Here is an 11,139-nt window from a genome sequence, read left to right as displayed (position 1 = left end):
ATCATCAACTCAAAGCTACTGGTTTCATTCATACCCTCTGCTCACTTTGACTCTTTGAAAGTGACTTCAGGCATATCATTTCATCCATAAATATTTCAGTGTGGGCCGGGCGCGGTGGCTCACGCCTGTAATCCTAGCTCTTGGGAGGCCGAGGCGGGCGGATTGCTCAAGGTCAGGAGTTCAAAACCAGCCTGAGCAAGAGCAAGACCCCGTCTCTACTATAAATAGAAAGAAATTAATTGGCCAACTGATATATATATAAAAAATTAGCCGGGCATGGTGGCACATGCCTGTAGTCCCAGCTACTTGGGAGGCTGAGGCAGAAGGATCGCTCGAGCCCAGGAGTTTGAGGTTGCTGTGAGCTAGGCTGACGCCACGGCACTCACTCTAGCCTGGGCAACAAAGCGAGACTCTGTCTCAAAAAAAAAAAAAGAAATAATAATTAGTATTTTTAGGTCTGATAATGGTATTAGTTTTTAAAGAATCCTTTTTTATTATTATTATTTTTATTTTTTTTTTTGAGACAGAGTCTCACTTTGTTGTCCAGGCTAGAGTGAGTGCCGTGGCGTCAGCCTAGCTCACAGCAACCTCAAACTCCTGGGCTCAAGCAATCCTCCTGCCTCAGCCTCCCGAGTAGCTGGGACTACAGGCATGCGCCACCATGCCCGGCTAATTTTTTCTACATATATTTTAGTTGGCCGATTAATTTCTTTCTATTTATAGTAGAGACAGGGTCTTGCTCTTGCTCAGGCTGGTTTTGAACTCCTGACCTCAGGCAATCCGCCCGCCTTGGCCTCCCAAAGTGCTAGGATCACAGACATGAGCCACCGAGCCCGGCTTCATTATTTAATATCATTATATCAGTGTTCAGATTTCCCCAACTGTTTCATGTTTTTTTTTCAAATGAAAGAGGGAATTTATTAGACAAACACAAATTTTCTTGTGGGAATTCCAATAGCTATAATGGATCAATAACTAAAGTCACACCTTCCGAAAGACAGGGCATGCTGTAATCACAAACTTCTAATTCTGGGTCTGCATGATCATGAAGAGAATACCCTGGAGGACGGTCCTCCTTGTATACTGCACACAGAACTAGAATGTAGATTCCTTTTTGCTTGCTCTTTGGTCCTTAGAGTCCTTTTCGCTGGCCTCAGACTTGCCAAGCCCGTGTAGGCAGACGTTCCTGAGCTCAGTCAGGCCTCTCTGAAATGGCTCAACAGCTGGAAGAGCAACTGGAGTCTGAATGCGTAAATTAATTTTGCTCTCTGAAGGGTCGTAGTGTAACCACAAAATTCCACTTCTGGGTTCTTCATGATCATGTAACGCCGAGAATTTCCTAGGGTACGGTCCTCCTCGCGCAATACAAATGTCGCACAGTGTCTATCTGTTCCAGCTGCCTGGACCATTTCCAGGGCTGTCTTCCTCTTGCCTTCGGCCATTGAGGTCTTCAATCCAGATATTTTTCTTTCCAGCTCCTGGTCCTCTTCCATTGAGGGAGCGGTTTCGGGATCTCAAGAGGTGCAGGCTGACCCGAGGCTCTTCCCCCATCTCACAAAACGTGCAGGAGGAGCAGAAAGCAAGGAGCAACCCCATAATTTTTTTTTTTATTTTGAACAGTTAGGTCCTTTGAGGCTGGGCGTGGTGGCTCACGCCTGTAATCCTAGCACTCTGGGAGGCTGAGGCGGGAGGATTGCTCAAGGTCAGGAGTTCGAAACCAGCCTGAGCAAGAGCAAGACCCCCCTCTCTACTATAAATAGAAAGAAATTAATTGGCCAACTAAAAATATATAGAGAAAAAATTAGCCGGGCATGGTGGCGCATGCCTGTAGTCCCAGCTACTCGGGAGGCTGAGGCAGTAGGATCGCTTGAGCCCAGGAGATTGAGGTTGCTGTGAGCTAGGCTGATGCCACAGCACTCACTCTAGCCTGGGCAACAAAGCAAGACTCTGTCTCAAAAAAAAAAAAAAATAGTTGGATCCTTTGAATCAGCATCCAAAAGGAGGCTCCACATGTTCCACCTTTGGTGGATGTACATATTGAGTCGATTTAACCCTCAGATTTACCCTTCCCCATTTTTTTTGGTAAAGAAACAGATTTTTTTTCTTTCTTCTGAGACAGAGTTTCACTCTGTTGCCCAGGCTAGAGTGCCGTGGCGTCAGCCTAGCTTCACAGCAACCTCAAACTCCTGGGCTCAAGCGATCCTCCTGCCTCAGCCTCCCGAATAGCTGGGACTACAGGCATCCGCCACCATGCCTGGCTAATTTGTTCTATATATTTTTAAGAAACAGATTTTTATCCTTTAGACATATCCTACATTTGGGATTTTGCTGATTGCATTGCATGGTGACATTGAACAAGTTCCTTTGTCTTCTTTTATTTTCTGTAAACGGTAGTTGGATATAAAGCCTTGCTCTGATTCAAGTTCAAGGTTTTGGCAAGATCAGGAGGTACATAACCTTCATGTGTCTCTCTTTGTGTCATGGACAGGTACTGATGATCATTGCCTAGTTCCCAATCTCAGTAAGAGTTTGCAAAATGGTGACATTCTATTATTCCTTCTCCGCTTATTACCTAATTCATTACCTTGAAGCACATTCGTAAAGAAAATTAGGTTGAATGGTTGTTTCTTCCTCTTTCCTAGTTTTCAGAACAGTTACCTTACATCAGCTATTTTGGTACCTTAAGTACAGTTCATGTAAGGTGGTCAATAATGTTTCTTTTTTCCTTTTATGTCTTCTTTCTCTTTCCTTCTTTCTTTCTTCTTTTTGCTTTCTTTTTTGTGCATCACTAAGCACACATGAATTTTATCATTATAAATGAGCTTTTATCAGATCCTTTCCATAGAGCATGTTTTTATAGAGAGACGTGGGACTCAATTTACATTTAGGGAACATCTTGTAGACACTGGGCAAGATGCTTTCACATATACGATTTCATTTGATCCCCAATAGCCTCCATTTTTCACCGAGGACAAGACAGGCCCTCAGTAGCCACATGACTAGTCTAAAGTCATACAGCCAGCAGGTGGCCAAGCTCAAGCGTATCCCCCCCCATGTTTAACCAGATGGTTTATTTATTTATTTATTTTTGAGACAGAGTCTCGCTTTGTTGCCCAGGCTAGAGTGAGTGCTGTGGCATCAGCCTAGCTCACAGCAACCTCAAACTCCTGGGCTCAAGCGATCTTCCTGCCTCAGCCTCCCGAGTAGCTGGGACTACAGGCATGCGCCACCAATCCTGGCTAAGTTTTTATGTATATATTAGTTGGCCAATTAATTTCTTTCTATTTATAGTAGAGACGGGGTCTTGCTCTTGCTCAGGCTGGTTTTGAACTCCTGACCTCGAGCAGTCCACCCGCCTTGGCCTCCCAGAGTGCTAGGATTATAGGCGTGAGACACTGCGCCTGGCCCAATGGCTTTTTAAAATGAAATGGTACAGACACTGATTCCCTAAAGAGGGTCCATGTACCACTTATCATATATTCTTCTCATATTTAACTGTTTTTGTTCCCTGAATGTGTCACTCTCATACTTGCAAAAGCAGTTCCTAGGGACTAGAATACCCTTCTGTTCCATAACCTAACTCATGGTCTTTTTTGTTGTTGAATACATTTTTATTACATTTACATATATACTATTATGTAAATACAAACTTAGCACATTTGTAGAGATGAGATCTCGCTGTGTTGCCCAGGCTGGTCTCAAACTCCTGGCCTCAAGTGATACTCCCACCTCGGCCTCCCAAAGACCTGGAATTACAGGTGTGAGCCACTTGCACCTGGCCAATTTTTACTGAGTGTTTTATTGAGGTAATTTTAGATTCCTATGCAGGAAGAAATAATACGGAGAGATCCCTCATACACGTTGCCCAGTTTCCTCCAGTGATAACCCTCTGCAAAACTATAGCACAGTATCATAACCAGGATATTGATATTGATAAAATCCATTGATCTTATTCAGGTTTCCCCAGTTTTATTTGTAATCGCATGTGTGCATGTGTATTGAGTTCCATACAATTGTATCACATGTGGAGACTCATGTATCCTCTAGTACAGTCAAGATGTCGAGCACGTTGGACTGGGTGCGGTGGCTCACACCTGTAATCCTAGCACTCTGGGAGGCCAAGGCGGGAAGATTGCTCAAGGTCAGGAGTTCGAAACCAGCCTGAGCAAGAGCGAGACCCCCGTCTCTACTAAAAATAGAAAGAAATTAATTGGCCAACTAAAATATATATATAGAAGAACTTAGGTGGGGGCTTTTATTGAAACCTTAAAATCTGTACCCCCATAATATGCCGAAATAAAAAAAAAAAAAAAAAAACTTAGGTGGGCATGGTGGCACATGCCTGTAGTCCCAACTACTTGGGAGGCTGAGGCAGGAGGATCACTTGAGCCCAGGAGTTTGAGGTTGCTGTGAGCTAGGCTGACACCATGGCACTCTAGCCCAGGCAACAGAGTGAGACTCTGTCTCAAACAAACAAACAAAAAGATGCTGAACACACTGATCCAATACCACAGGGATCCCTCAGTGTTGCCTTTTTGTAACCATGCTCATCCCCCTCCCCCCGCCCGCCCCCCGGCCACTGCCCCAGGCCTCGGTCCCAAACCCCTGGCAACCACTAATCTATCCTCTGTTTCTAAAATTTTGTCATTTAAAAATGTTATATAGATAGAATCATATGGTATATAACCTTTTTGCAATCAGCGTAATTCCTTGGAGATTCATCCAAGCTGTTGCATGGATCAATAGCTCTTTCCTTTTTATTGCTGAGCAGTATTCCAGGGTACGGACGCACCACAGTGTGTTCAAGCATTCACCTGTGAAAGGACATCTCAGCTAATTCTAGTTTTGGGGTGTTATGGATAAAATTGCTATGAACATATGTGTACAGGCTTTTGTGTGAACATGAGTCTTCATTTCTCTGGGATAAATGCCCAGGAGTGCAATTTCGGGGTCATATGGTAGCTGTCTCTTTGGTTTTCTAAGACACTGCCGCACTGTTTCCACAGTGACTATGTTATTTTTTAAAGATTAGAGAAGGGAAGACACAGATCTTAGGAGCTAGATTCTTGAAAAGGGGAAGGAGTTTGGCTCTCTGGGTCCTGTGGAGGGACTGGGTCGTCTTTTGGATGGAGGCGTCCACTTCTCCTAGTGGCAGGAGGGGAGGGAAACAGGTGGGTGGAGATGCAGATGGCTCGCAGGTAGAGGTAGGACTGAGAGGGCATTTCCTGTTGCCTCTATTTCCTCAATAATGTAAGAGGCTGGGTCATCAGCTAAGATGAGAGTAGAGGTTTTGCAGAGAGAGACTAGTGGTAAAATTCCTAGAGCGTGGGGAAGCAAACCATGAAGAATATAAACACAATGGAATACCTGTCCTTTGCAGGAAAGGAAATCCTGTCCTTTGCAACAACACAGGTGAACATGGAGGTGGACATTATGTTAAGTGAAACAAGCCAGGCACAGAAAGACAAACATTGCATTTTCTCACTTTTATGTGGAGTGTAAGAGTCAAACTCACAGAAATAGAGAGTAAAATGGTGGTCACTAAAGCTGAAGGGTGGGGCGACTGGTAAGGTGTTGGTTAAAGGACACAAAATTTGCAGTAGGAATTGCCAGACGGTGTTGAGAGCCCCTTCAAGGTTAGGTCATAACCATTAGGATCATGAATGTGAAGTCAGGACAACCTGTCTGGTACTGTGATTTTGCTGTAGCAAAAGCATTGAGAAGGCAGATGATTGAATGTAACCAGAATAGGGGTTTTGCTAAGCAAGCACAAAAGAGGAGACAGGGCAAATGAATGGTTATAGTGGTGGCTAATGGAAAAAAGCTAGAAAAGAAGGGATGTGAGAACTGGGGCTACTATTATTAAAAAGACAAAAGATAAGAAGTGTTGGCCAGGATGTGGAGAAAACTCTTGCACACTGTTGGTGGGAAGGTGAATTAGTACAGCCTTTATGGAAAATGGTATGGAGGTTCCTCAAAACATTAAAAATAGAACTGCCATATGATCCAGCAATCCCACTACTGGGCACATATCCAAAGGAAATGAAATCAGTATGTAGAAGAGAGATGTCTGCACTCCCATCTTCCCTGCAGCACTATTCACAACAGCTGAGATATGGAAATGACTGAAGTGTCTATTAATGAATGAATAGATAAAGAAAAGGTAGTATATATACACAATGGAATACTATTCGGCCTTAAGAAGAAGGAAATCCTGTCCTTTGCAACAACACAGGTGAACATGGAGGTGGACATTATGTTAAGTGAAACAAGCCAGGCACAGAAAGACAAATATCACATTTTCTCACTTACATGTGGAGTGTAAAAAGTCAAACTCACAGAAATAGAGAGTAAAATGGTGGTCACTAAAGGCTGAGGGTGGGGGCAACTGGTAAGGTGTTGGTTAAAGGACACAAAATTTCAGTTAGGAGGATTAAGTTCCAGAGATCTATTGTACATCATGGTGACTACAGTTAATAAGACTATATTGGCCGGGCGCAGTGGCTCACGCCTGTAATCCTAGCACTCTGGGAGGCCAAGGTGTGCAGATTGCTCGAGGTCAGGAGTTCGAAACCAGCCTGAGCAAGAGTGAGACCCCGTCTCTACTATAAATAGAAAGAAATTAGTTGGCCAACTAATATATATAGAAAAAATCAGCCGGGCATGGTGGCGCATGCCTGTAGTCCCAGCTAATCGGGAGGCTGAGGCAGGAGGATTGCTTGAGCCCAGGAGTTTGAGGTTGCTGTGAGCTAGGCTGATGCCACGGCACTCACTCTAGCCTGGGTAACAAAGCAAGACTCTGTCTCAAAGAAAAAAAAAAAAAAGACTATATTATATATTTGCAAATTGTCAAAGAGAGATTTTAAGTGTTCTCACCACAAAAAAAGTATGTGAGGTAGTGCATATGTTAAATGGCTTGATTTAATCACAGATGCCACAATATATTATATTAATATATAATATATTAATCATGCCACAATATATACAAATGTCAAAACATGTTGTACAACATAAATATATGCAATTTTTATTTGCCAATTTAAAGTACATTTTTAAAATATGCATAAACAAATAGCAGTGATTTTGTGGGAAACCTTTTAAAATAATTTTACAATTATGATGCACAACTAATTTTTTAAAATACCCATTTTGAAAAAATACAACTATTTTTATAATAAAGTGCCATCTCTATCTGCAAAGAGAAATGGAAAAAAATATCCAGTATCATCAGCTGACAGTGGACTCAAATAGGAGAGTTTCAATTATTCCAAATTTCAATGGCTTATCATATAATTTAGTTCTATGTAAAAATCTGCAGCCGCTAACAACTACTGTGTTTCCCTGAAAATAAGACAGGGTCTTACATTTATTTTTCCTTAAGAAGACACCCTAGGGCTTATTTTCAGGGGATGTGTTATTTTCCCCTCAAAGCCTCAGCTTGCAGCATGCACAGGATGGCCGGGACCTGACGGGGGGAGCCGACCTTGGTGGGGATGCCCGCACCTTTCCGGTCACCTCTGGGATAGTAGCTGTCACGATGGGGCAGATGAGAAGGGCTGCACGTCTTTACTGCTCAGTGACAAAATGCATGGGTTGTGCAGATATGCAGCATAGCTATGCCCATCACTAGGTCTTATTTTTGGGGTAGGGCTTATATTGTGCAAATGCTTAGAAATCCTGCTAGGGCTTATTTTATGGGTAGGTCTTATTTTTGGGCAAACACGGTACTGAATTTGGACCCAAGTACTTGCACTAAAGCTTCGATACTTGAAACAGGTTACTTTTCTGTCTACGCTGTGCCTAATGGGAAAAAAAAAAAAAAAAAAACCCAGGTTACTTTATTATTTATTTATTTATTGCAATCTGGAAGAAGGCACAGGTTTATTTATTTATTTATTTGGAGATAGGGTCTGGCTCTGTCACCCAAGCTGGTGACTGCTCACACAGTTCACTGCAGCCTCCAATTCCTGTGCTCAAGGCATCCTCCTGCCTTGGCCTCCCAAAGCACTGGTATTGCAGGCATGAGGCATGGTGCCTGGGGCAGACAGGTTACCCTCTAATCTCTCTTAACCAGTTTCTTCCACCTTTGATAAAAAAAAAAAAAAAAAGCTGGGGCTAATGAATAGTGGGGACTTAATGAAGTCAAGAGATTGGAGCTCAGGATAAAGGGCAAGGACTTGTTAAGAGGGGCTTAATGAAGGCAAAGGTTATGGCTGGAGAGCCTACATTTTGGATGTGGTATGATTTTTGTTGAAAACCAAGTTGAGGGTGTGTCTGCAGGAGTAGGCAGCTGCTGTGGAGCGCAGAAAATATCACTGGAGAAGAGGAGGTCAGCGAAGTGAGAGGACGGTGTTGAAAAGGCCACCATGTGGACCTTGAGCTCACCAAATATGACAAAATTGGGGGTGGAGAAAGAGGCAGCAAGCCAGGAGCTAAATGCTGGGCATCCACCTGGAGGTTGATCAATGGCTCCCAGAATGTGGAGCTGAATGCCCCTGGTGTTTGGTAGGAGGAAGGGGAAGGTCTAGTTCAGAAATGACCTTGGGTTGGGAGATGAGTATACATACTTACTTCCTGACTCTCAGGGACATGAGAATGAGAGAAAAATAGAATTCACCTAAGAAAGTGGCAGAGAAGCAGTGTCCTTAGGGGACAGCCAGGTTTCAGGTAAGGCAAGGAGGTGACAGCAGCAGCCTGAGAAAAAGCTGAGTTTGCTGATCTTCCAGGTTCAGGGGATACAGGTTGCAGAGGACACAGTGGAAAGGTATGATTGGGGACAGGGACCTGGGAGCAGGGTTGGGCAGATTGCCAGTGTGAGGACAAGGATGCAGGTGACAGTGGATGAGAGGGAGCTTGAACCTGTGGTTGTGACTGAGGTAAACAGGGATAGGGGAATGATGGAGATGCTACTGTTCAGTAGAAGTTTCTGTAATGGTGGAAGTGTTCTATATCTGTATTCTGAGGCCAAGCGTGGTGGCTCATGCCTGTCATCCTACCACTTTGGGAGGCTGAGGCGGGAGGATCGCTTGATGCCAGGAGTTTGAGACTGCAGTGAGCTATGATAAGGCCATTGCACTCCAGCCTGGGTGACAGAGCAAGAAAAAAAATAAAAACCTGTACTCTGCAATACTGTAGCCACTATTTTAAGTACATGGAATGTGGCTAGTAGAAATGAAGAATTGAATTTTGAACTTTATTTCATTTTTGTGTTTTTTTTTTTGTTTGTTTGTTTTTTTTTTTTTTTTTTTGAGACAGAGTCTCGCTTTCTTGCCTAGGCTAGAGTGAGTGCCGTGGTGTCAGTCTAGCTCACAGCAACCTCAAACTCCTGGGCTCAAGCGATCCTCCTGCCCCAGCCTCCCAAGTAGCTGGGACTACAGGCACGAGCCACCATGCCTGGCTGATTTTTATATTATATATATTAGTTGGCCAATTAATTTCTTTCTATTTTTATGGTAGAGATGGGGTCTCGCTCAGGCTGGTTTTGAACTCCTGACCTTGAGCAATCCGCCCGCCTCGGCCTCCCAGAGTGCTAGGATTACAGGCGTGAGCCACCGCGCCCGGCCTTCATTTTAATTAATTTAGATTTAAATACCTACATGTGACTAGTGGCTATCATATTGGATAGTACAGTTCAGAGGAAGGGGGCTCCCCATATTTGGGTTTTTTTCACCTGCTGGCCAGGGAGCTGTCAGGGTGGCCACTCCTTCACACAGCAAGCTGCAGCAGAGTGCCTGTGATCCTTCCACCATGTGACTTCAGACAAAGCAAGGAGCAGGCAACCCTGCCTCGAAATTCTAACTCCACCACTTAATAGCTTTGAATTAGAGTAAGCAAATTAATTTACCTGGTATTAGATAGGCCCTCAATAAATATTAGCTGACAGAATAAACCTCCCTTAGGTTGAATTCTCTTCATCCGTAAAATGGGGGTGGGGAGCTGTTGTAAAAACAAGTGCTTTAGCATCATGCTCAATAAATGACTGTTGTTATTGACAGAGTGAGTTTTCTCAATATTTGCTGACAAATTGGTCAGAAACTGTCCTTCAGGACAAAGGGTTACTTGTCCAGGGATTGGCCAGCAGAAATTAGCCATCCCAGCTCTTTTTGAGGGCCAAGAGGATTGCCCAGATCTCTGGGACTTTGAGCTGAGGTGGATCAGGGCAGGGTTAATTGTTCAGTTCTGCTAGGTACTAATGTAAGGACATATGTGGCTTGAATTTGGAAGAGTAGGTAGGAATAGCTGAGGGGTTAAAGTAGAGGGGACAAGGTGAGCCAGAGCATAGGACCAGCCTTGCCCAAATATCTAGTAATAATCTGGGCAGTTCTGATATCATTTACCACTTTAATTTTTGCTGAAAAAGCCTTTGCTTTGGCAGCTCCAACCTTTCTCCTGTCTCTACATCTCCAACATCCAAAAAGCAAAAGCATGTTGTTTGTGCAGTAGAGTAATTGTGGCTCTGAGGTGGGATTTTGTGATTTGGGGCTATTATGAACTGAAAGTCATAGGGACCTCTGATCTGGCGTATCATCCTTTTTTGGAATTATCCTTTCTGTGAAGCCGTCCCTAATCCCCTAGCTACTTTGTGGCGTCCCTCAGATTGAACACTTACTTACTTTGTATTGTGATGGCCTCTGTGTCTCTCCCTCTGACCAGATTGTGACATCCAAGGCAGGAACTTTGTCTAGTTGATCACTGAGTATTCTTGGACTCTAACACAGCCCTGAAGCACCTAGTAAGTAGCTGCTCTGTAATTATTTGTTGACTAATGAAGGGATGTCATCTGAGGTGATAACGACCCACTGTGATCTGAGATTATATGATTTCTCTTGATTGCAATCTGGGTTGACTGTGTGAACAGAGAGTTGGGGCCTTTGATGATTGTGTTAAAGTGCCTGTGATTGTGACCTGTAACCACTGTGCTCTGAAGAGTCTGCACCAGTGACTATTAGTGCCTTCTGGCACTCATCTGTGATAAGGACCAGGAGGGATAGATAGTGAGTGGAGGTCTATGAACTAGTAACCTTGCATGATTGCTTAAAGTAACCCGCATTGATGATTGATCTAAAGTTACCGTGAACAAGTTAGTCATGATGCCTTCTACCTGACTGCTGAGATGGACTGTGACCACTGTCTACAGGA

General features: G+C 43.7%; 1 pseudogene; it reads right to left on the bottom strand.

Moving 5' to 3' along the window:
• Positions 1-945: 945 nt before the first annotated feature.
• Positions 946-1,493, bottom strand: LOC105868066 (DNA-directed RNA polymerases I and III subunit RPAC2 pseudogene; annotated as a pseudogene).
• Positions 1,494-11,139: the final 9,646 nt, after the last annotated feature.

This window comes from Microcebus murinus, chromosome 6, assembly GCF_040939455.1.
Source record: "Microcebus murinus isolate Inina chromosome 6, M.murinus_Inina_mat1.0, whole genome shotgun sequence".
NCBI classification, from domain to species: Eukaryota; Metazoa; Chordata; class Mammalia; order Primates; family Cheirogaleidae; genus Microcebus; species Microcebus murinus.
Note: the sequence above shows the minus strand (reverse complement) of the source record. Positions and strands in the feature narration are given on the sequence as shown.